The 26541-nt window shown below is 41.7% G+C and overlaps 1 protein-coding gene and 1 pseudogene across 5 annotated transcripts in view; both read left to right on the forward strand.

Annotated features, from left to right (window-relative positions):
- fam172a (family with sequence similarity 172 member A) overlaps positions 1-26541 on the forward strand; it is a 563544-nt gene that overhangs the window by 25011 nt on the left and 511992 nt on the right. The gene's annotated exons all lie outside the window — the stretch shown is intronic.
- On the forward strand, positions 13808-14324 carry LOC132393636 (myosin regulatory light chain 2, smooth muscle minor isoform-like; annotated as a pseudogene).

The raw sequence follows: 26541 nt of genomic DNA on the forward strand, positions 1-26541 counted from the left end.
CTCTATCAGGCTTGTTAGGCACGATCTGCCCTTCACAAAGCCATGCTGACTGTCCCTGATCAGACCATGATTCTTTAAATGCCCATAGATCCTATCTCTAAGAATCTTTTTCAACAGCTTTCCCACCACAGACGTAAGGCTCACTGGTCTGTAATTACCTGGACTATCCCTACTACCTTTTTTGAACAAGGGGACAACATTCACCTCCCTCCAATCCTCTGGTACCATTCCTGTGGACAACGAGGACATAAAGATCTTCGTCAGAGGTTCAGCAATCTCTTCTCTTGCTTCGTGGAGCAGCCTGGGGAATATTTCATCAGGCCCCGGGGACTTATCTGTCCTAATGTATTTTAACAACTCCAACACCTCCTCTCCCTTAACATCAACATGCCCCAGAACATCAACTTCACTCATATTGTCCTCACCGTCATCAAGTTCCCTTTCAGTGGTGAATACCGAAGAGAAGTATTCATTGAGGACTTTGCTCACTTCCACAGCCTCCAGGCACATCTTCCCACTTTCATCTCTAATCGGTCCTACCGTCATTCCTGTCATCCTTTTGTTCTTCACATAATTGAAGAATGCCTTGGGGTTTTCCTTTACCCTATTCGCCAAGGTCTTCTCATGCCCCCTTTTTGCTCTTCTCAGCCCCTTCTTAAGCTCCTTTCTTGCTACCCTATATTCTTCAATAGACCCATCTGATCCTTGCTTCCTAAACCTCATGTATGCTGCCTTCTTCCACCTGACTAGATTTTCCACTTCACTTGTCACCCATGGTTCCTTCATCCTACCATTCTTTATCTTCCTCACAGGGACAAATTTATCCCTAACATCCTGCAAGAGATCCCTAAACATCGACCACATGTCCATAGTACATTTCCCTGAAAAAACATCATTGCAGTTCACACCTGCAAGTTCTAGCCTTATAGCCTCATAACTTGCCCTTCCCCAATTAAAAATTTTCCTGTCCTGTCTGATTCTATCCTTTTCCATGATAATGCTAAAGGTCAGGGAGCAGTGATCACTGTCCCCCAAATGCTCACCCACTGACAGATCTGTGACCTGACCCGGTTCATTACCTAGTACTAGATCTAGCATAGCATTCTCCCTAGTCGGCCTGTCAACATACTGTGACAGGAATCCATCCTGGACCCACTTAACAAACACTGCCGCATCTAAACCTGTGGAACTAATCAAGTGCCAATCAATATTAGGGAAGTTAAAGTCACCCATGATAACAACCCTGTTTTTTTTTTGCACCTTTCCAAAATCTGCCTCCCAATCTGCTCCTCGGTATCTTTGCTGCTACCGGGGGACTATAGAATATCCCCAGTAGAGTAACTGCTCCCTTCCTGTTCCTGACTTCCACCCATACTGACTCAAAAGAGGATCCTGCTACATTACCCACCCTTTCTGCAGCTGTAATAGTATCCCTGACCAGTAATGCCACCCCTCCTCCCCTTCCCCCCCCCATCCCTTTTAAAGCACCGAAATCCAGGAATATTGAGAATCCATTCCTGCTCTGGTGCCAGCCAAGTCTCCGTAATGGCCACTACATCATAATTCCATGTATGTATCCAAGCTCTCAGTTCATCACCTTTGTTCCTGAGCTTCTTGCATTGAATTAAACACACTTTAGCCCTTTTACCTTACTACCTTTATTCTGCTGCTCTTTCCTCAAAGCCTCTCTATATGTTAGATCTGGCTTTACTCCATGCACTTCTTTCACTGCTCTATCACTCCGGGTCCCATCCCCCTTGCAAATTAGTTTAAACCCAACCTAACCATGCTCGCAAACCTACCAGCAAGGATATTGCTCCCCCTCAAGTTCAAGTGCAACCCATCCAATCTGTACAGGTCCCACCTTCCCCAGAAGAGATCCCAATGGTCCAAAAATCTAAACCCTGCCCCTTGAAGCAACTCCTCAGCCATGCATTTAACTGCCATCTCCTCCAATTCTTACCATCACTATCACGTAGTACTGGCAGCAATCCTGAGAACGCCACCCTTGAGGTCCTGTTCTTCAACCTTCTGCCTAGATCCCGAAACTCACACTTCAGGACCTCATCCTTCTTCCTGCCTATGTCGTTGGTCCCAACATGTATCATAACTTCTGGTTGCTTTCCCTCTCGTACCAGGATGTCATGCACCCGGTCAGAGACATCCCGGACCCTGGCACCCGGGAGGCAACAAACCATGCGGGTTTCCTTCTCACGTCCACAAAATCTCCTGTCTGCAACCCTGACTATAGAGTCTCCAATAACAACAGCTCTCCTCTTCTCCATCCCATCCTTCTGCACCACAGGGTCAGACTCAGTGCCAGAGGCCCTGCCACTGTGGCTCACACCTGGTCGGTGGTCCTCACCAACAGCATCCAGGACAGTAAACCTATTATTCAGGGGAATGGCTACAGGGGTGCTCTGCACTACCTGTTTACTCTCCTTCGCTTTTCCCCCTCGGACTGTCACCCTACGACCTGCTTCCGGCAGCCTAGGTATGACTACCTCCCTGTAGCTCTCATCTGTGACTGCCTCATTCTCCTTTATGAGTCGAAGGTCATCCAGCTGCTGCTCCAGATTCCACACACGGTCTTCCAGATCGCCCAGCCACAAACACTTCTGGCAGATGTGACTTTGCGGGAGAGGGGAGTTCCCCCAAGACTGCCACATTTTCACCTGGTATTTGACATACCACAGGGATGCGTGCGCTCTCTCTCTCTCTCTCTCTTTCTCACACACACACACACACACACACACACACACACACACACACACACACACACACACACACACACACACACACACACACACACACACACACACACACACACACACACACACACACACACACACACACACACACACACACACACACACACACACACACACACACACACACACACACGAGTTATCTCCGTTTCACAGCAAGAGAGGAGACATAACAAACAACTCCCTGGTCTCTGATGTTAAAAATCAGTTGCGTTTCTTTTTCTTTGCTCTGTGCCCAAAGATCTCAAGTTGCTGGGCACACAGCCGTAGATCGTTCGACTCCCCCGACGACACACCAATCTCCTGCTGTGACATTGACCTTTGATCCACCCGTCTCCAGAGCCTCGAGATCTCGGCCCTCTGAAGCGAGCAAAGCTCTCAGGCCGAGCCCTTGGCGTGCCCAATAACAGCCATTCATAAAATCCCAAGAGTGGGTCCCATTCCTGCAAAGAACCGTTGTTAGCGTGTAATTCCTGGTCAGGGTCTTCAAAGGAACACTGAAAGGGAAAAATAGAGATATTCAAGATGGAAATGGAGCTGTTTCTGAAGATGCAAGCAAAGGAATCACTGTTAGGTGCCATTAATCCTTGTAAGCTGCTTAATAGATTATTGTAATATCCCAATATCTTGCAGAGAAGAAGAAATGTACTAGAGCAGGGGTTCTAACCATTTTTTTTTGCCATGGATCCCTACTATTAACTGAGGGTTCAGTGTGGACCCCAGGTTGGGAACCTCTGTGCTGGAGGAATAACAAATCTCAAGAGAATCAGGAGGTCCAAGAAATTATCAACTGTAAGATGTCAGTAGGACCGAGAGGTGATAAACTTCTAGAACCTGATAAACTGTATTAACCTGATTTTGAATTTGTCTTCGGTGATGGCAGATGCACTGGTTGTCATCTTTCAAAATAATATTAAATTTGAAAATCAGTTCCTACAGATTGGAAGTTAGCAAGATCAAGTCAGTGAAAAACAGAATAGCATCGTGACACTGGCATGTTGTCAAATCTGGTCACCTCGGTATTTGTATATTCAAAGAGCTAATCTTCACAATACTGTTGTTAAATGGAGGTTCCTTGGATATGAGGATCAAAACTTTCACTTGAACTAGCTTGCTTCAGTAAAGATGTTTGAAATGTCAGTGCAATCTCATTTAAAGTATGCTACATTAACAATCTGGAAGAAGGGACCAAGTATAGTGTAATTAAATTTGCTGATGATACTAAATTGAGTGGAAAAACAAATTGTGTAGAAGATACAGAGAGTCTGAGAGAGATATAAATAGGTTAAGTGTGTGGGCAAGGGTCTGGCAGATGGAGTACAGTGTTGGTAAATGCCAGATCATCCACTTTGGAAGGAAAAATGAAAGAGCAGATTATTACTTAAATGGTAAAAAATTGCAGCATGTTGCTGTGCAGAGGGGCTTGGGAGTGCTCGTGCAGGAATCACAAAAAGTTGGTTTGCAGGTGCAGCAGACTATTGAGAAAGGAAATGGAATGTTGGCCTTCATTGCTAGAGGGATTGAATTTAAGGGCAGGGAGGTCATGCTGCAACTGTACAGGGTACTGGTGAGGCTGTTCCTTACTTGAGGAAGGATATACTGGCTTTGGAGGTGGTGCAGAGGAGGTTCACCAGGTTGATTCCAGAGATGGGGTGTTTAGACTATGAGGTGAAATTGAGTCACCTAGGACTGTACTTGCTGGAATTCAGAAGAATAAGGAGGGATCTTATAGAAGCATATAAAATTATGAAAAGGATAGATAAAATAGAGGCAGAAAAGTTGCTTCCACTGGTAGATGAGCCTAGAACTAGAGGACATAGTCTTAAGATTCAGGAGAGTAGATTTAGGGTAGAGATGAGGAGAAACTGTTTTTCCCAGAGAGTGGTCAATCTGTGGAATTCTCTGCTTAATGAAGCAGTGGATGCTACCTTAGTAAAAATATTTAAGACAAGTTTGGATAGATTAAGGGTTATGGGGAAAAGGCGGAAAGCTAGAGATGAGTCCATGGCCAGATCAGCCATTATCTTATTGAACGGCGGAGCAGACTCGATGCACCAGATGGCCTACTCCTGCTCCTAATTATTATGTCCTTATGTTCATTTATAAATGTCCAGTTCTGTGGAACCATTCTTTCACACCTAAAGCATTAAGTTCCAGTTTCTCCCACGGTGCCAAGACGTACTAGTTGGTAGATTAATTGTTCCTCGTAAATTGTCCCATGATTAGGCTAGCGTTAAATTAGGAGTTGCTGGGTGGCACAGCTTGAAGGGTTGGTAGGGCCTGTTCCGTGATGTGCCTCAATAAATAAATAGATATTATAACTATTGAAATTGCATAACTGGATTTAATAATCTGGCACTGTAACATGAAAATTGCAGTAACGACTGAAACAGGAAAGAGTGAGGGAAAACTTAAGGACCCAATAGAGTCTTTTAAGAGACTTTTAGATAGGTATATGGGGTTTAGAAAAATAGTGGGCTCTGGGTAAACCTAGTAATTTCTAAGGTAGGGACATGTTCGGCACAATTTTTTGGGTCAAAGGGTCTGTATTGTGCTGTAGGTTTTCTGTGTTTCTGTGTTAAGGGTGTTTTTGTTAGCTGAGGTTAGAGGTTGAGGGATGGTGCGAAGACAGTTCTAGATTAATGGGAAAAGTACATATACTATTGTTTGTGACAGTAGGACATCTCAGCCACTAAACCACTGTGGCCAAGGAGAGTCAAAACCATTTCACCCCAAAGGCAGTCAGGGAAATAAATACCCATTCGTAAAAGTGGTTGCTTATGAGATTACTGGTACCTGAGCAATGGCACAGGATGTGCTGCAGATCTTGTGAGTAATATGCGGTTTATCTTGCTGAGCTGTGCAGAGTCAGTATAAGTCTTCTAGTGTCGTCAGTTACTCTTAAATTGCTATATATTTTCAACTTCAGATAAATGCATTTCACAACAGAGAAAGGAGTTATGGATTTAAAAATTATTAAAAGCTGGTAGTGATCATCTTACTGACCATTTGTAAGTATAGAGAAATTTGTGAACATCATTGGCTTCTCTATGTAACAAAGAATTTATATGTAAGATAGAGAGGGGCAAGAGCTTCACAAATTGATTTCTGGAGTGGCATGTTTGTTATATAAGACAAGACTGAAGTATACTAGGCCTACACTTTCTAGACTTCAGTAGTATAAGAAGCAATCTGATTGAACTGTACAAACTTCTGACAGGGCTTGGCAGGGTAAGTGTATGGTTGATGATTCCCTTGGCGGGGTTGTCAGTTCCCAAAATATTAGGTTGGTTTTTCAAGATAGACGTGAAAAGTTATGTTTTCATCCAGAGAATAGTGAATTTTTGGAATTTTCTATCCAAGAGCAATGGAGGCTAAGTTACTGAGTATATTCAAAGGAGATCAATGGATTTCTTTTCAATAAAGTGGATTCCGGTTAGAGTCAAGGAGTCATAGAAAAATGCAGCACAGAAAATGGCCCTTTGGCTCATCTAGTTTGTGCCGAGCCATTTAAACTGCCTTCTCCCATCGACCTGCACTGAGTCTATAGCCCTCCATACCCCTATTGTCCGTGTACCTATCCAGACTTTTCTTGCACCACTTGCGCTGGCAGCTTGTTCCACACTCTCGTGACTCACTGAGAGAAGTTGTTTCCCCTCATGTTCCCCTTAAACTTTTCATTTTTCACCGTTAACCCAAGACCTCTAGTTGTAGTTGCACTCAACTTCAGTGGAAAAAGCCTGCTTGTATTTACCCCTTAAAATGACATTTCACCCTACTTCCAGGCAAAATGACGCCTGTGTACAATACTCCCATAGTCAACATCTTCTGGATAGACCAGGAAATCATATATTTCTCTTATTTTATGTCTTTTACATTTGGTTTTTTGTTTCTGGAACTGTTGGAGAATGTGATTTGCAGTCTAGAGATCATTTGGGTGTTCCAGTGCTCCACAGTCTCCAAGAGGATTCTGGGAGGCAGAGGCAGCATGTGTGAACCTCGTGGTGAGAAGGTCTGTGGGACAAGATGCGATCAGATGTTTGACTCCATTTCACTGGTTAAAGCTTCCATTGTTCACTTATTAAAGTGATGAGAGAGATTGAAACATTGAGACAAATGCAGAAGATGAGTGCCGGTTGCCTATCGTTTGATCACTGGTAGGATTGCTCTACTGCGACGACACCAGTGCCAAGTTGCTTGGGTTCTAGTGCCCTTCCCTTGGACAACATTGGTGGCGTGGAGAGGGGAAGGCTTGCTGCTTGGGCAACTGCGAGTCTCCCATACAACTCTGCTCAGGTCTGCGCCCTAGAAACCTTCCATGGCGCAAATCTATGGTCTCACATGACTAACGGATGCCTATTACCTACCATGCACAAAGTCATGCTGGCTATCTTTAACCCATTTCTATCCAAATACTTGTATCCGGTCCCTTAGAATACCTTCCAGTAACATTCCCCCTGTTGATCTCAGGCTCATCGGTTTATAGTTCCCTGGCTTTTTTTCAAAGCCTTTCTTAAACAGTGGAACAACAATGGGTATCCTCCAATCCTCTGGCACCTCACCTGTTGCTAAGAATGATTTAAGTATCTCTGCTTAGGCTCCAGCAATATCTGGGCTTGCCTCCTGCAGGGTGGTCTGGAGGGAATACCGTGTCAAGCCCTGGGGATTTATCCATCCTAATTTGTCTCAAGCCAGCAAACACCTCCTCCTCTGTATAGAGTCCATGAAGTTGATTCTATTTTGCTTTACTTCCATGGGTTCTGTATTCATCTCCTGGGTGAACACAGATGCAAAAGATATATTTTAAGATCTCCTCATCTCTTTTGATTCCATCCTTCTGCTCTTAATATATCTGTAGAATCCCTTAGGATTCTCCTTCACCTTGTCTCCTAATGTTCATCGGGTCTTCAGTTAATCGAGGCAGCTGCTTAAGAAGAACAAAAATTAATCAAGAAAATAGTAGGGATTCCATTCGTTTACTTGGGACACTATGCTACTTAATTGAGAAAGGATAATGTTGCCGAACAGTTTCTGCTCGTGTCAGATGCATGCATTTGTATGGCTGTTAGACATTACACCGTGCTTAGAATAAACAGTTTTTAAATAGAGCCAGTTGCATGTGTTCATATTCATAAAGCAGTGATGTTTGTCACTGATAGTTGGTGAGAAATAAGCAGTAAGACAATTCAGAATTGTTTTGCTCACTGCGGTTTCAAGCATTCAAGCTTGGAGATGCCAGAAATGACCAGGAGTGAAAATGATACTATTTCACTACTTCAACAAGTTAAGAACTACATAGAATCAACAATCATCTTGAATGTTACAATTAAGTTGAATATCTGTAGGATGCAATATCTACATGAGGTGTCTGTGCTGATTTTGTTCATTTACAGAAATCAAAATAACATGGTAGCCAGTGCTAAATTCCTCCATTGATAACTATTAAGAACTCATACATAATTTTGTAGTACTGTAGTAATATTGGCAATGTTTTAATTTGTTCTGTATTTCATTTAAATATACAATTTATTATTCAGTTAAATGGTAGTTTGTCTTTTTTAATACCTTTTTAACTATTCCCATTAAACTTTGGCTAATTGAGGCAACTGCTTAATTGAGTCAAAATGTATTGGTCCTGGTGTGTCCCAATTAACCAGAATCCACTGTATGAAAGAAATGGCGAGAGTTTGTGCAGGAATGTGGTCCCCAGGTGTAAGGCTTTATTGAATAATGGAGCAGACCCACGACTGAATGACCTTACTGACATGCATATTCTTAATTGATTGTTATCTTTGTTTTGGATTACCTTCAGCTTGTGATTTTTTTTTGCACTTTCTTCTGCTTCCCTTTTGGTTATTTTGCATTTTTTTCAAATACAAGATAAAATGAAAATGTGCTAAAACAACAGTTTCAAATTAAATAGCAATAAATTTTAAAAGTGCCACTACAGCAAGTAATTAGAAATGCCCACAGTATGTTGGCCTTTATTGCAAGAGGATATGAAGACAAAATATAGAGGTGTTATGCTCTAATTAAATGCAGTTCTTGTGAAATTTGAAATAGAATATGGTGGCAAAACCAGCAATTGTAGCCTACATTTATTTGCTTGATTGGCAAAGCTTTGATTTTCTTCCTTATTTATTAAACTCATCCTTTAGGGTACTACAGAAGGTCTGGAATCTTTGTGGAATTTGTGGTTGGGAGACAGTCTCTGGTGTTAGCCACCCAAACTCACCAGACGTTTTTCAGTAGCCCTTGGTGGTGATCATTGAAAGCCCAGATGATGGCTGCTCTCCAGTTTGGATGTACAGGTAGTCCCCAAGTTGCGAAAGTCTGACTTACGGACAACTTGTACTTATGAACAGAGGAAGGAGAACGCTGTCTGCCATTTTAAGTCGGATCGTTACACTGTCCGCTATTTTAAGTCATTGCCATTGACACTGTGTTGAGTGTTTAACTTTGTATTTGGCTTAAATTTTTCTTGGTAAGATTCACCCTGACTCCCCCCCCCCCCCAGTTCCAGTCGGCTGGTGGCGCAGTCAGATCAGCATCGGGCTAGAGAATGGAGGTTCCCGAGTTCAATTTAGTGACAGACCACTCTCGCGCCGGATTGATGTCGATCCAGTGACTCCTGTATCATCCGTGCCGGGTTGATGTCAAGCTCGCAACTCAACCTCGTAAAAAAAACTGCCACCTCCAGTTTAAATTCCCACGCAGAATATTGTGGAGGATCAAATACCCAAACCCAGCACAGCCCCCACTTGTCCCATTTAACCTGTTTCAGTGTGGTGCAGTTTAGGACCTGGGGAATTCAGTGCTGTGGTCCTTAGGACCCAGCAGACCTCGGGAGCTGGTGCAGGTCGGGAGCCGCTGCCCGCAGTGTTTCTGTTCCATTGATGGGAAGTGATCGTGATTGAAAATAAAGTGGAAATAATAAAGCGTTTGGAAAGAGGTGAAATGCCATCGGTCATTGGAAAAGTGTTAGGCTACAGTCGATCGACGATCGGAACAATTTTAAAGGATAACGGATAAAGTAAGGATAATGGAGCATGTGAAAGGCCCTGCCCTGATGTAAGCTACAATTATTACTAAGCAACGCAGTGGTTTAGTTATTGGAATACATATGTTTCTTAAGTGTTTTATATGCATAGAAAGGTAAAATATATACTATATACTAAGACAAACGTTTAACTGATGCTAAATAATACTGGATGTACTTGTTCCGACTTACATACAAATCCGACTTAAAGACGGACTCAGGAACGGAACTGGTACGTAACCTGGGGACTGCCTGTACTGGGAAAAGCAAGGGATGGGTTAGAAAGTCAATCCACGAAGAAAGTTAATGCTGGATGTAGTCATGAATATTAGGGCAATTAAATATTTTAGAAATAATAAATTCATACTTGCGTTTAAGCAGTATCACTGCTAATAATTTTTTATTTGAAGTATTTAATTCAACTAAAATTAACTCCTTTTGCAAAGCAATGAAATCAGCTCTCATCATCATCACATTAACTGAAGTAGCCCAACATCTGGCAGGCAAAACCCCACAATGCCCTGCCTAGTCCAGTGAACCTTGTTGCTTGGAGCAAAAGTGAAGCACCATCAAGTGCTCTCTGCCCTGGCAGAGGGACTCTGGAACATATCCTCAGCAGCTCCCTAAAAGCACTAGGAGAAGGTCACTACCACTGGTGCCATGACCAGCTGCTGAAGACAGTGACACAAAGTTTCCACTCAGCCATTAACACTAGTGGGCACCTCAACTAACCCAGAAAACCCATAGCCTTTGTCAAAGCTAGAGATCAACTACAGCCCCAGTCCAGATCACCAGCAGGCTTACTCGCCAAAGCGTCTGACTGGCAACTGAAAGTCAATCTTGGCTAGCAATTAAAGTTCCTGGAGTTTATTACATCATCATCCCTGACATGGCCATTCTGTCTGAAACCTCGAGGTAGGTGGTCATGGTAGAACTGACAGTTCCTTGGAAGACTGAAATGTGAGACAGTCAAATACCAGGAGCTAACATAAGGAAATCTGCAGATGCTGGAAATTCAAACAACAACTCACACAAAATGCTGGTGGAACACAGCAGGCCAGGCAGCATCTATAGGGAGAAGCGCTGTCGACGTTTCAGGCCGAGACCCTTCGTCAGGACTAGCCAAAAGGAAAGATAGTAAGAGATTTGAAAGTAGTGGGGGAAGGGGGAAATGCAAAATGTTAGGAGAAGACCGGAAGGGGTGGGATGAAGCTAAGAGCTGGAAAGGTGATTGGCCAAAGTGATAACGGAACTGGAGAAGGGAAAGGATCATGGGATGGGAGGAAAAGAAAGGAGTGGGGGGGAGCACCAGAGGGAGATGGAGAACAGGCAAACAACTAAATATGTCAGGGGTGGGGTAAGAAGGGGAGGAGGGGCATTAACGGAAGTTAGAGAAGTCAATGTTCATGCCATCAGGTTGGAGGCTACCCAGCCAGTATATAAGGTATTGTTCCTCCAACCTGAGTGTGGATTCATCTTGACAGTAGAGGAGGCCATGGATAGACATATCAGAATGAGAATGGGACGTGGAATTAAAATGTGTGGCCACTGGGAGATCCTGCTTTTTCTGGCGGACCGAGCGAAGGTGTTCAGCGAAACGGTCTCCCAGGAGCTATTAGAGCAGTGTCAGAGACAGGGATGAAGGGCACAAGGTGGGGTGAAACATCCGATCACCCCAGGTTACATCAGTGAAGATCTGTTCCAGTGCATACCAGGATGTATGTCAGCATTATTACTTAAGGATCAACTGCCCATTACAGACAACCCATTTCAATTAGGGAAAGATATTTTAAAGAATCCAGTACTTTGCAAGATGACAGATTTACCTTTGGAGTAGTCACATTAGTGTGCTGTTTAGCACAATGCTGTTATAGTTCGGAGTGTCAGAGTTCGGAGTTCAACCCCAGCATCCTCTGTAAGGAGTCTTTGTACTTCTCCTCCATGGAAAGCATGGGTTTTCTCTGGGTATTCCGGCTTTTTCCTATAGTCCAGATGTATACCAGTTAGTAGGATAATTGGTCATTGTAAACTGTCCAGTGATTAGGTTATGGTTAAATATGTGTTTTCGGGGGTGGCTGAGTGGCTTGGCTCAAAGGGCCAGAAGGACCTATTATGCAGTGTATCTCTAATTAAAATAAAACAAAAATATTCTTGCTGTCAATTTATTTAAATACATATCTCAGTTGGTAGTTAGCAAAAAATACACATCACCAAGGATCTTGTGTGGTCTCTACATGCTGCCTGTGTGGTGAAAAAGGCACAACAGCACCTCTTTCACCTCAGATGGTTGAAGAAGTTTGGTACGGGACCCCAAATCCCAAGAACTTTCTACAGGGGCACAAATGAGAGCATCCAGACTGGCTGCATCACTGCCTGGTATGGGAACTGTATTTCTCTCAATCACAGGACTCTGCAGAGAGTGGTGCGGACAGCCAAGTGTATTTGTAGATGTGAACTTCCCATTATTCAGGACATTTACAAAGAAAGGCATGTAAAAAGGGCCCCAAGGATCATTGGAGACCTGAGTCATCCCAACCACAAATTGTTCCAGCTGCTACCACCCGGGAAATGGTACCGTAGCATAAAAACCAGGACCAGCAGTCTCCGGGACAGCTTCTTCCACCAGGCCATTGGACTCATTAATTCATGCTGATGCAATTGTATTTCTTTGTTCTATTGACCCGCCTGTTGTACATACTATTTATTATAAATGACTATAAATTGGATATTGCGTACTTAGAAGGAGATGTAACATAAAGATTTTAACTCTTAATGTATATGAAAGATGTAAGAAATAAAGTCAACCCAATTCAAATTTGCCTTTATGGAATTAACAGATCACTACCAAAGAGTATGCTGAATTTAAAAAAAAACTTTATTGATTTATTTATCTTTTGAGGTACAGTGAGGAATAGGCCCTTCTGGCCATTCGAGCTATGCCACTCAGCAATCCCCTGATTTAATCCTAGCATAATCATGGGACAATTTACAATAACCAATTGACCAACCAACCAATACATCTTTGTACTGTGGAAGGAAGCCAGAGCACCCGGAGTAAATCCACGTGGTCACAGAGAGAACATACAAATGCCTTACAGGCAGGGGCAGGAATTAAACCCAGTCATCTGTACTGTAAAGTGTTGTGCAAACCATGCTACCCTACTGTGGAATTCATGTGAAAAAAGTAACCGCAAAACATTTTTCTCAACTTGTACTCAGTGACACTTGCAGATGTTGCAGCTTTGAGTTACAGCTCCATTGTGTACTTGAATCTGATCAGTTGCTGCTTCACAGTAGAATAAATGGGAAACTGTAACTCCAAACTAACTGCTTAGGTTAAAGTATTTCTGTGTAGAATTGGATTGCTATTGCATTGTTCATTTAAACTTTCCTTTATAGTTGTAATTTCCCTTCTTTTAGTTTGTTTTGCAAAATCCTGCTTTATAAAATGTCTTATACAGTATCAGACTGTTAATGATGTTACTATTCATCAACCTTCTGCAAAGTACTGGTATTCTTTCTGAATGTCTTTGCATTCTCAAAGGCTTTCACTGATAATGATAGAGTTCTGTGGTTAAATGGTAACTCAAGTTAGAATATTGAGAGTCAGGAGCTTTTTCATAGTTGGAGATGCAACAGTAAGCTCTCAAACTGCCCTAACTTAATGTCAGTTTGAGTTCACTTTGTGATAATTCTCATCAGATTGATCAGAAATAACAATCTTGGCTGATTTTCTGTTCAAGTTTAGAATAATAATTTCCTTGTTACGAGATATGTTAATTCTAGTAACTAGACTAGGATGATATATTTCAACAATTAACAGAACAACACTCATAAAATGCTGGAGGAGCTCAACAAGTCAGGCAGCATCTATGAAAGTGAATGAATAGTTGCCTGGTTCTGTGGTTATCGGGGAAGTGGGGTGGCGGCGGTGCTGGTCGGCTGCAGGAGCAAGACTGTTAGTTCTTCGTGAGCTTGTCAGGTGCAATACATGGTCACCATGTCAAGCAAAAAAGCCAAGGGAAAGACCACCAAGAAGCACCCACAGCGCGCAACTTCCAATGTATTTGCTATGATTGATCAGTCACAGATTCAAGAATTCAAGGAGACCTTCAACATGATTGATCAGAATCGTGATGGCTTTATTGATAAAGAGGATTTACATGGGGAAGAACCCAACCGATGAGTACCTAGAAGCAATGATGAATGAAGCCCCAGGGCCCATCAAATGCACCATGTTTTTGACAATGTTTGGTGAAAAACTCAATGGAACAGATCCTGAAGATGTAATCAGAAATGCTTTTGCCTGCTTTGATGAAGAAGGAACAGGTTATATCCAGGAAGACTACCTGAGAGATCTGCTGACAACAATGGGAGATCGATTTACTGATGAGGAAGTTGATTAACTTTTCTGTGAAGCACCAATTGACAGCAAGAGCAACTTCAACTATATTGAGTTTACCCATATACTGAAACATGGTGCTAAAGACAAAGATGACTGAAGTCTAAAGCTCCTATTCATTCTTTTACTTGGCAAAATTTACATCTATTGGATTGTATTGCATGCCTTCCAAAATACTGCTTTTCTCATATTTATATTTTTCCAGTCATGTTGGCACACTTTGCACATGTTTGGAGTAAGTGCAAGATAAGTGGCAGGGAACAAAGTATAGAAGTGGATCATAAATGAAATGCCTTTTCTGAAATTTCTTTTTAAACTAAAATCTTTTAAAATTGTCATCTTAGTGTGGTTTGCAGTACAATAGGAAGGGAAAATGTACCACACTCAGTATAATCTGATCAAAGTAGTTCAGTCCAAAAAGAAAGCTACTCTTAGATTAATTTAAGATTATGTCCTATAAAAGGCAGCTTTTTGTATTGGAGATAATGGTATAATGGTGAGAGCACTCAATATGCAAGTTTGACTATGTTGTCTAGTTTAGATGGCTCCTCTTAAAGCTAAATTTGCTGAAAAGTCGTCTAATCAGTCTGGAATACTTGATTGCTGTAAAGCTTAAAGTGGAATCTATATCTTGGTATTATGAAAAATTTATCCAAAGGACAAAACTTTGATTTAATGTTCAGATTTTATTCAGTTTTTTTTTCTGTTCTATCTTAAGTAGTACCAAGTGTCCTGTGTGATGCTGATTGGTGTAGAATTGTTTTGCCTTATTCTTGATTGTACTTCCTGTTCAGATTTATGTCCTTATCAAATATCTGACTTGAAAATAAAAGAGGAAAATGCAAATAAAAAAGAAAATGAATGAATAGTTGATATATCAAAATGAGATCCTTTGTCAGGACTGGAAAGAAAGGGGGAAGAAGCCAGAATAAAAAGGTGGGAGGAAGGGAGGGGAAGGAGTATGAGCTAGAGGTGATAGATGAAGCCAAGTGGATGGAGGAGGGGGAATGAAGTAAGAAGCTGGGAGGTGATAATCGGAAAAGGCAAATTGCTGGAGAACAAAGAATCTGTTAGGAGAAAGAGTGGTCCATGAGAAGGAGGAGGGGCATCAGAGGGAAGTGATAGGCAGGTGAGAAGAGGTAAGGGGAAGCAGAGTGGGGAATTGAAGAAGAGGGAAGGAGGAAGGGGATGAATTACCAGAATTGGAGATATCAGGGTTCATACCATCAGGTTGAAAGCTATCCAGACAGAATATGAGGTGTTGCTCTTCCAACCTGATAGTTGCCTCATCATGCCAGTAGAGATGAGAATTGAAGTGTTTGGCCACTGGGAAAACCTGCCATTTGCAGATGGAGCAAAGATGCTCAACAAAGTGGTCCTCTAATTTACTTTTGGTCTCACCAATGTAGAGGATACACATCGAGTGCACTGAATGCAGTAGATGACCCCAGCATATTCTCAGGTGAAGTGTTGCCTCACCTGGAAGGACTGTTTGGGGCTATGAATGGAGGTGAGGGAAGTGGTAAATGGGTAGGTGTAGAAGTTTGGCTGCTTGCAAGGATAAGTGCTGGGAGGGAGGTTAGTGGGGAGTGACGAATGGACAAGGGAATCACTAAAGGTACGAACCTTGCGAAAAGCGAGGAGTTAAGGGGAAGGTAAAGATATATTTGGTGGTAGGGTCCCATTGAAGATGGCAGAGGTTGTGGAGAATGTGCAGGAATAATGCAGTTTTAATTTCTTCATTTGTAATCTTGTCAAATTGTGGACTTGTGGGGGTAAAATGTTTGTAAGTGGAATGGATTAGGATTTTGCCTTAAAATGGGCATAATTTATGAGAATTACTTTTTCAAAGTAGATTGCTGAAAGTATATGTGAATGGTGGATGTGTGAAAGAAACAACTATTTTATATTACTCAGAAAGGATTCCATAAGAAAGAGGAACCATCTGTGGTTAACAAAAGAGGTCAAGGATAATGTTAAATTGAAAAGTAGGACATAGAATATGGCAAGGGATAGTGGTAGAACAAAGCTCTGGGAATTTTTCAGGAGCCAGCAACAGAAGTCTAAAAAGCAGTTACAAAAAAAGAAAATTGATTTTGAGAAAAGTTACAAATATCTGCATCAGGAAAGGAATTATGTGGAACTGTTATGGGTTCTTAGACCGTACAGAAATCTGATGACAGTAGGGAAGAAGCTGTTCCTGAATCATTGGGTGTGGGTCCTTAGGCTCCTCTACCTCCAAATTTACTGAAGTCTTTGGTAATCAAATCTCCTCATACTCCAAAAAAAAAAGTTCTGCTAGTGTGCCTTCTTCATTATTGTACCAATGTGTTGCGTCCAGGACAGATCCTTGGAGCTGTTAACACCCAGGAACTTGAAGCTGCTTTCCATTACTGATACCTCAATGTGTACTGGTGTGTATTCTCACCACTTCTCCTTCCTGAAATCCACAATCAGTTCCTTCTGTAGTCTTGCTGATGTTGAAGGTGAGTTTGTTAATGCGACACACTTAACCAGCTGATCTAGCTCACTCCTCTGTGCCTCCTTGTTGCCATCTGAGATTTACCAACAACAGTGGTGTCACCTGAAAATTTATACATGGTGGAATTTATCATGCACTTTAGTGGAAGAAGTAAACAGGCAGACAATTATTTAGATGGGGAGAGAATTCAAAATGTAGAGATGCAAAGGGGTTTGGGAGTCCTTGTGCAGGATACCTTAACCAGGTTGAGTCGGTGGTGAAGAAGGCAAATACAATGTTGGCATTTATTTCTAGAGATATGGAATATAAGAGTAGGGATGTGATGTTGAGGCTTTATAAGGCACTCGTGAGACCACACAGAGTATTGTGTGCAGTTTTGCGCTTGTTATTGACATTGGAAAGGGTTCAGAGAAGATTCACGAGAATGATTCCAAGAATGAAAGGGTTACCGTATGAGAAACATTTGGCAGCTCTTGGGCTGTATTCCCTGGAGTTCAGGAGAATGAGGGCGGGATCTCATAGAAATATTCTGAATGTTAAAAAGAATGAACAGATTAGATATGGCAAAGTTATTTCCCATGGTAGGAGAGTCCAGGACTTCAGGATTGAAGGACATCCATTTCAAATAGAGACGTGGAGAAATTACTTTAGTCATAGGGTGGTAAATCTGTGGAATTTGTTGCCACGAGGGGCTGTGGAGGCCAAGTCATTGGGTGCATTTAAGGCAGAGATAATAGGTTCTTGACTGGAAGAATTGGATCTGCCCATGATTGAATGGCAGAGCATGGCCTACTTCTACTCCTATATCTCATGGTCTTACGGTATTTGATCTGTGCTTAACCACACAATTATGGGTGTAGAGATATTAGAACAGCTAAGCATGTACCCTTGAGGTATGTCAGTGTTGATTCTCAATGAGGAGGAGATATTGATTGTCACTGATTCTCACTGCCTGTGGTTTCCCAGGGAGGAAATCAGGGATCCAGAGGCCCAGGTGATTAATACTAAGGAGAGGATGATCTTGATCTCTAAACTGTGATTGATAACAGCTTAACATATGTTTTGATGCTTTCTAAATCCTTCAAAGCAAATGAGAACCAGTCTGCTGTAGACTGTTGTTCTTTTCCATGCCTTGTGGGGCATCGGGCAGCAATCTCGCCATTTCCTTTAGCATTTTTGTCTGTTTATGAAACTGAGTTGCTAGCTCAATGCTCACCCCAGCATGGATAGAAAGTATGCTAGGAGCCCAGCTGGATTCGAACCCTGGACCACTCACCTTGAAGTCTAATGCAGTTGCCACAACACCACCGGCTGGCAATAGACTGTGGTGGAGTGGGTGAATTGCTGAGGATCCAAGTTGGTACTTAGGTAAGAATTAATTATAGCTGTAACCAGTCTCTTGAAGCACTTCATCGCAGTAGATGTGAGTGCAAGCAGTCAATAGTCATTGATTGAATGGACATGATTTGAAAAGGTCAAAAATGGGGTCATTCCAAGCAGTGGACCTAGGCCCCACAGCAAGTAATGAGCCAATATTTGACCATTGCCTGAGTGGACTTGGGGTATAATTGAAGTGGCAGGGCAGGTCCAAAGCGACAACCAAGCTGATGTTTTTCCGATTTATTTGTCAGGCCAGATTAAAAAGATTGGGGTGTTGGTGCCAGAGGCAAGGGTTGCTCACTGCTCCTCGAGGTTTACTCGCCTCTGCGCTGAATTGGGGCTGTGGCTTGCAACTAACAGGCTTCTGGACCGGCTGCAGCGATGCACTGACTTCATGGCTGTAGATTTACTTTTGTGAACTTTAGTTTTGAGTGTTATTTGTTTACTTTTTATTGTTTGCATGATTTGGTCTTTTTTTCACACATAGTGTATTTGACAGTCTAATTTTTAATGGGTTCTGTTGGGTTTCTTTGTGGCTACCTGTAGGAAGGTGAATCTCAAGGTTGTATGTTTACTTTGAACTTTGAGGTAGCTCACCCTACTCTTAGGCACTGGTAGGATCGCTGCTCTTTTGAAGTAGATTGGAACCTCTGACTGCTGCAGCGAGAGGTTGAAGATGTCCTTGAGCAATCCAGCCAGTTGGTCGGCATGGATTTTCAGGACTCAGCTAGATAGACTGCTTTGCAAGTGCTCACCTTCTTGAAGGATGTTATTCTCTTACCAAAAGTGTGAGGCTCACAGGTTTTTCCTTGCTTTCTCTCTCCTACATGAGAATGCATGTCAGCTTATGTGGCAACTTCTAGTTGATAACTTTTTGTATATGATTACTGCTGCTTCAGACATGTCCTTCAGCGTGCCTTGTTGAATCTGTGTTGATCCCTTGGAGATGAGGGTTGTGCTAGGCTATGAGATTATATTTTGTGATGACATACACTTTTGTTGTTACTGATGGTTCACAGCACCTCATAGATGTCTGTTCTTTTAGTTGCTTTATCTGTGCAGAATCCATCTCATTTAACCTGATTGTTGAGCTGCATACAGATCTGCTGGATCAGTGTAACTCCAAAATATTTAAAAATTTCAATATCAGATCAGATACATCAGACTGCTTGACTGATTCCTTATCCTTTACCTTAGGCATTAAGACTTTTAACTAACCACCGATGCCCTGTAGCTCCAGTACGCCATCTATCAGATACTGAAGATGATCAACTCACAAGAGTTTTCTTTTCTATGCCACATCTCTCAAACCTGAAGCACGTACAAGACAAGGACAAGCACCAGATTGCCAGCACCACAAATGTGCCATTAAGTCAAGACGTACAAAAACGCTGGATGAACTCAGCAGGTCGGGCAGCATCCGTTGAAAGAAGCAGTCAATGTTTTGGGTCAAGACCCTTCGTCAGGACTAACGAAGGAGGGGGCAGGGGCCCTATAAAGAAGGTGGGGGGAGGGTGGAAAACCAATCAGAGGAAAGATCAAGGGGTGGGGGAGGAAGCAGGTAGGCAGGAGAGGTGAAGAAGGAATCTAAGGGGAAAGTAGTATGGGTAGTAGAAGAAGACAAAGTCATGAGAGGTGATAGGCAGCTAGAAGAGGAGACAGAGTGAAGGTGGAATGGGGGAAGGGAGAGGGAGGGAATTACCAGAAGTTGGAGAATTCAATGTTCATACCAAGGGGCTGGAGACTACCCAGACGGTATATGAGATGTTGTTGTTCCATCCGAAGTTTGGCCTCATCATGGCAGTAGAGGAGGCCATGTATGAACATATCCAAATGGGAATGTGAAGGAGAGTTGAAGTGAGTGGCAACCGGGAGATCCTGTCTGTTGTGGCAGATGGAGCGTAGGTGCTCGACGAAGCGGTCCCTCAATCTACGTCGGGTCTCGCCGATGTAGAGGAGGCTGCACCGGGAGCACTGGATGCAATAGATAACCTCAATAGACTCACAAGTGTTTCCTGATGAAGGGTTTCGGCCCGAAACGTTGTCACTACCTCCTCCCATAGATGCAGTCTGGCCTGCTGAGTTCTGCCAGCATTTTGTGTTTTTATTTATTTCCAGCATCTGCAGATTCACTCGTGTCACAAGTGAAGTGTTGCCTCACCTGGAGGGACTGTTTGGGGCCCTGAATGGAGGTAAGAAATGAAGTGTAGGTGTAGACCATTAAGTCATCCACTTTGCTGACTTTGAATTACTTCCATTTCTTCACTACAGTGCAGTTTCTAATACTGTGAAATTGAAATAATTCAAGTTGGCAGCCTACTTTCATTTTCTCAAGGGTATTTGGCAAGACTATGTTGGTTTTACTACCGATACTCAAATTCCATGAATGAATGTTTTGTAAACTGCTGAAATGGCAATCAAAGAAATCAGAATCAAGTTTATTATCACTGACGTGTGTTGTAAAATTTATTTTGCAGTAGCAGTAAAGGTTCAAATGTACAATGCAATACATAAAAATGCTATAAATTACATTAAGAAATATACGTAGTGCAAGAAGAGTTCAAAATAGTGTGGCAGTGGGTTCACTGAGCATTCAAAAATTTAATGGTGGAGGGGTAGAAGCTTAGAAGCTGCCCCTCAAATGTTGAGTGTGTACTTTCAATGTGTACTTCAACCCTGATAGCAGTAATGAGAAGAGGGCATATCCTGGGTGGTAGTGATTATGTTTGAACATTGTTATTCTACTGCCTTGCAGTACATTGTGCTTAGGCAGAAAGTTAAATACCTGCTAAAAAATTGCTCAAGCTGGAAGCTTTCTTCAGGATTTTTAATGAGATAACGTAGTGAAACTGCAGAAAGATAAGTAAAACATGTATTAAGTCCAATACAGAGTTGTTATATGCTTGAAAATACCAATATTGTTGATTATTGTCACAATCAGCATTAAAGTAATACACGCAATATTCTGTTGCTATGCCGTGGACTATAGCAAACTCTTGGTGTGACGATAGCTTGATAGTGATGAACGATAAACATGATGCTTCCTTCAAAATACATCTGCTAAATACTTACCAAGATTAAGAAAGCTTAAGATTCACAGATATTGCTGTTTCAAGGGTAAAACTGATACTGATTCTGAAATGGAATGGACAGAAATGGATGTCTTTCTACTGTGTTTGCTCCAAGTCAAAATCCAGCTTATAAATAAGAAGTGATATTTGTACAGACCAAATTGCATACAAAGCGAACTGTGGCTCTAGAGATAGAACAGTTATTTTCTGGCACAGTTGCTCCTATCATTTAGAAGTAAAACGTTAAATACCAGAAGTACTCAGAAGGGTCCTGTCGAAGTGTCTCGGCCCGAAATGTCGACAGTGCTTCTCCCTATAGATGTTGCCTGGCCTGCTGTGTTCCGCCAGCATTTTGTGTGTGTTGTTGTTTGAATTTCCAGCATCTGCAGATTTCCTCGTGTTTGCTCAGAAGGGTAGATGGTATCTGTGGAGAGGAAAAAAACCAGCCAATATTTCAGATCAATGATTAGGGAAATACTGGTAGGCATTGGATAAGTTAGAACTGATAAACCAGTGCAAGTGCAGATGTAGAGAAGGCAGATTTTGTTTTACAAGCTGGATTAATTTGTCTGATCAACTTAGGGAAGAGGTTCATGGAGGGGAGTCCACATGTGTCTTTAGAACACATTTCATTCAAGTCCCATGAAGAAGACTTGTTAGCAAAACTGAGATCCATGAAGTTTAAGAGTCACAGCTCCCTGAAATAGAAATTGGCTTAAAAATCAAAAGCAGCAAATATTGTTAAATGTTTGTTTTTCATATTCAAAGGTGTTTGCCAAGGATGTTTGCTGATGTTTAGGCTAATATTGTCAAATTTACAAATTACAAAAGGTTTGGAACTGTAAACAGTTGAGGAGCATAATAAATCGCAGAAAGGGACACTGAATAAGTAATTCAGTGGCATATGAAATATTTGATTAACACCAAGTTGAAAGGTGTAGCAAAGAACAAGGTCAGTAAAATAAATAGTCTTCCTAAGCTCAGAAATAGTAATGTAGTCTGCCTAAGGTCAGAAATAGTGATAGTCTGCATAAGGTCAGTAATAGTAAAAGTCATCCCAAGCTCAGTAATAGTCATAGTCTGACTAAGGTCAGAAATTGTAATAGTCTGCTTAAGGTTAGAATTAGTAAAAGTCAGCCTAAGGTCAGTAATAGCAATAGCCTGCCCAAGCTCAGTAATAGTCATATGCTGACTAAGGTCATTAATAGTCATAGCGTGCCCAAGGACAGTAATAGCTATAGTCTCCCTAAGGTGACTCATAATAATACTGACTAAGGTTATTAATAGCCTGTCTAAGGCCAGATATTATAATAGTCTGCCTTAGATCAGAGAGCACAAAGGAACAGAGACATGGCAAGCCCTATAAACCTTTCATATTTCCCTGTAGCCCTCAAACCTATTCACTCTCGTGTGTCCACGCTTCTTTGATTCTTTTTACCATTGACCTGCACTAAGGGATATTACAGTTGTAATATCTGTGTCAGATTCTGATGTCTTAATCCAAGGTTCTTTCATAAGTCAGGAAAGAGGCATAAAACTTGTTGCTTCATGATAGTTTCATTAAGTATTGATAGAATGAACAGAAATTCAAATAGATAGTAATATAGGTCGACTCAGTGAGGGAGAGACGGAAAGCTGAAGTCTAAGGTGGTGCTGACCTCTGGTGCAGCTCTTTTATACCCATAGATAAGAAAAATTCCATTCAAATTTGTCAATAAGAGTTAACCAATGAGAAAACACTTACTTAGTAACAAGATGCACTAACAAGAGAAGCTTTCTGAACTTTCTAAAATTATATCACAAAGCACATTGAACAACTGCATTTCCCCACTGTAACCACTAGTAAGCATATTGAACTCTTACGTGTATTTAAGAACTGTATAAACATAAACTGACAATTGTTAAACTGCGGAGAAAATAACAATTAAACAGTCTAATCTAAGAATTAAACAATCGGATGCAATAGTAGTTAACTGTCTTTGTGGTGTGGAAGAAAATTAGACCAAGCAGTGGAAACTCATGTGGTCACAGGAAGAACATGCATACTCCGCACAGACAGCATTGGTCAGTAAATTTAAACTAGGGTACCTGGAGCTGTGCACTGGCATTGCTAACAGCTGCATTATTGTGCCATCCAGTTGGAGACTTTTGAGTGGTTTACAAAGGATGAATGGCTTTCCTCTTCAGTGGATGGTCCCAGAACCAGTTGTACAATACAGAGAAATGGGCCTTTTGGCTCATGATATTCCTGCCAACCTTTTTGCCCATCTAAACTAATATCATTCACCCATATTAAATTGCTGTGCTAGGTCCTAGTGCTAGTGTAGTGGTATCAGCACTGAACTTCGAGGCAGATGGTCCCGAGTTTGAATCTGGCCAGGTCACAAGAAAGGCCTGGCAATCTATTTCAATATCTTGCCAAGAAAACCCTACGGACAACTACATGAGTGATGGCACTCAGCAACAACAACCATGGGGAAAGTATTCTATCTACTTTATCACTGCCTTTTATAATATGACGTAACTCACTTAGGCTAAACCTCAGTCTTCTTTGCTCCTGGGTAAACAGGCTTGTCTAATTTTTGTTTTCAGAGAACTAATGTCTTCCAAACCAGGCAACGTCCTGGGGAACCTGATCTGCATTCTTCCATTGCAGCCACATCCTTCAGTAAGCTCTTTCAATCAAGAGGGATGTGGGCAAACACTTTCTTTCCCACTCAGAGTAATTAGAATCTGAAATTCACTGCATATAAGAATAGTAGAAAGAGAATACCTTTTAAAGAAAATTGGAAGAGAGGATAATTAGCAGCATTGTAGGAAAAGAACAGGAGAATGGGAAGTGAATTAATTCTGCTGGGAGCCCAGCATAGATTCAATTGAGAGTGACCTTCTCTTGCGTCCTAACAACCTTTTTGTTTTTATTTTGTACAATTACCTTGCTCTTTCTTACTATCCCTATGGATGGCTTTCTCTCAAGTATCTATCCAAACTCCTTTTGAAAGCTCTGATTGCCTGTTTCTTGTCACTCCTATAGGCAATATGTTTCAGATCATTACCATTTCTGTGTTTTTCAAAGCATGTTTTACTCAGATTCTCCCCCCTAGTATTTTTAGCTTGGTGGTGTATATTTTTGTTGCCTGACCCTCAAACCAGCAGATAATAAGAACCTTGTCTCAGCCGGTCATGATTTTTTAAAATCTTTATGAAATATCATCTCAACATTCTTAACTCAGACTAGAACAAATCAAGCTTTTTCAATCTAAACCCAGAGGTAAAATATGTCCTTCAGGGATCTATTCTAATACGTCTCTTCATTTTGTCTAGGATCCTCACATGGTTTATAAACTCTGGTGACCACAACTTGAATACAGTACTCTAGTTGTGACTCAGGCAAGGCTTTTCTAAAAATCAACATCACCTCCTTGTTTTTTATTTCATTCTCTCTCTTTGTAAATCTGATTTTCAGTTAAATTTCACTTATTATTCTTTCAAAGTCGTCTGATGCTTTCCTAAATATTTTGACAGGTACAGCTAGAACCCTTGGTTCTTACACATAATTTAGAACCATGCCATTAAGCTTGTATTGGCAACGGTTGTTCGTTCTTCAAAATGTATCATTTTGCACTTCTGTTAAATTTCAACTGCCACTTGTCTATTTGGTTTGCTCTCTAATGGCCAGTTATATTATTTTCCAGTTCTATTTGCCACATCCTCAATGTTGGTACTAAATTCTCCTACTCCAATTTGACTACTGAAGCAACAAGTTCACAGCAGATGCCATCTCATTGGCTCTCATACAACCCTGGAACATCTGGACAGCAAAGACACTTTTTATTGATTACAGCTCAACATTAAATACTATCATCTCAAAACTAATCAGTAAGCTCCCAAGACCTGGGAGTTTGGATCCTGGATTTCTTCACTTGTAGATGACAATCAGTTCAGATTGGCAAAAACATCTCCTCCACGATCTCAATCAGTGCAGGAGTACCATGGATGTGTGCTCAGCCACTTGCTCTACTTAATTTACACCTATGACTGTGTGGCTGAGTACAGCTCCAATGCCATATAAAAGTTTGCTGATGACACCACTGTTGTGAGCCGAATCAAAGGTAGTAATGAATCAGCATTCAGGAGGGAGATTGAAAATTTGGCTGAGCGGTGTAATAACAACAGCTTCTCACTGAATGCCAATAAGTCCGATGAACTGATTGTGGACCTCAGAAGAGGGAAACCAGAGGTCCATGAGCTAGCAATCATCAAAGGATCAGAGGTGGAGAGAGTCAGTAACTTTAAATTCCTGGGTGTCACTACCTCAGAGGACCTGTCCTGGATCCATCATATAAATATAACCATATAACAATCACAGCACGGAAACAGGCCATCTCGGCCCTCCTAGTCCGTGTCGAACTCTTAATCTCACCTAGTCCCACCTACCCGCACTCAGCCCATAACCCTCCACTCCTTTCCTGTCCATATACCTATCCAATTTTACCTTAAATGACACAACTGAACTGGCCTCTACTACTTCTACACAGCTATCACTCTCTGAGTAAAGAAATACCCCCTCGTGTTTCCCTTAAACTTCGGCCCCCTAACTCTCAAATTATGTCCTCTCGTTTGAATCTCCCCTACTCTCAATGGAAACAGCCTATTCACGTCAACTCTATCTATCCTTCTCAAAATTTTAAATACCTCGATCAAATCCCCCCCTCAACCTTCTACACTCCAATGAATAGAGACCTAACTTGTTCAATCTTTCTCTGTAACTTAAGTGCTGAAACCCAGGTAACATCCTAGTAAATCGTCTCTGCACTCTCTCTAATTTATTGATATCTTTCCTATAATTCGGTGACCAGAACTGTACACAATATTCCAAATTTGACCTTACCAATGCCTTGTACAATTTTAACATTACATCCCAACTTCTGTACTCAATGCTTTGATTTATAAAGGCCAGCATTCCAAAAGCCTTCTTCACCACCCTATCTACATGAGACTCCACCTTCAGGGAACTATGCACTGTTATTTCTAGATCCCTCTGTTCCACTGCATTCCTCAATGCCCTACCATTTACCCTGTATGTTCTATTTGGATTACTCCTGCCAAAATGTAGAACCTCACACTTCTCAGCATTAAACTCCATCTGCCAACGTTCAGCACATTCTTCTAACTGGCATAAATCTCCCTGCAAGCTTTGAAAACCCACCTCATTATCCACAACACCTCCTACCTTAGTATCATCGGCATACTTACTAATCCAATTTACCACCCCATGATCCAGATCATTTATGTATATTACAAACAACATTGGGCCCAAAACAGATCCCTGAGGCACCCCGCTAGTCACCGGCCTCCATCCCGATAAACAATTATCTACCACTACTCTCTGGCATCTC

The sequence above is a fragment of the Hypanus sabinus genome, chromosome 5, assembly GCF_030144855.1.
Source record: "Hypanus sabinus isolate sHypSab1 chromosome 5, sHypSab1.hap1, whole genome shotgun sequence".
NCBI lineage: Eukaryota > Metazoa > Chordata > Chondrichthyes > Myliobatiformes > Dasyatidae > Hypanus > Hypanus sabinus.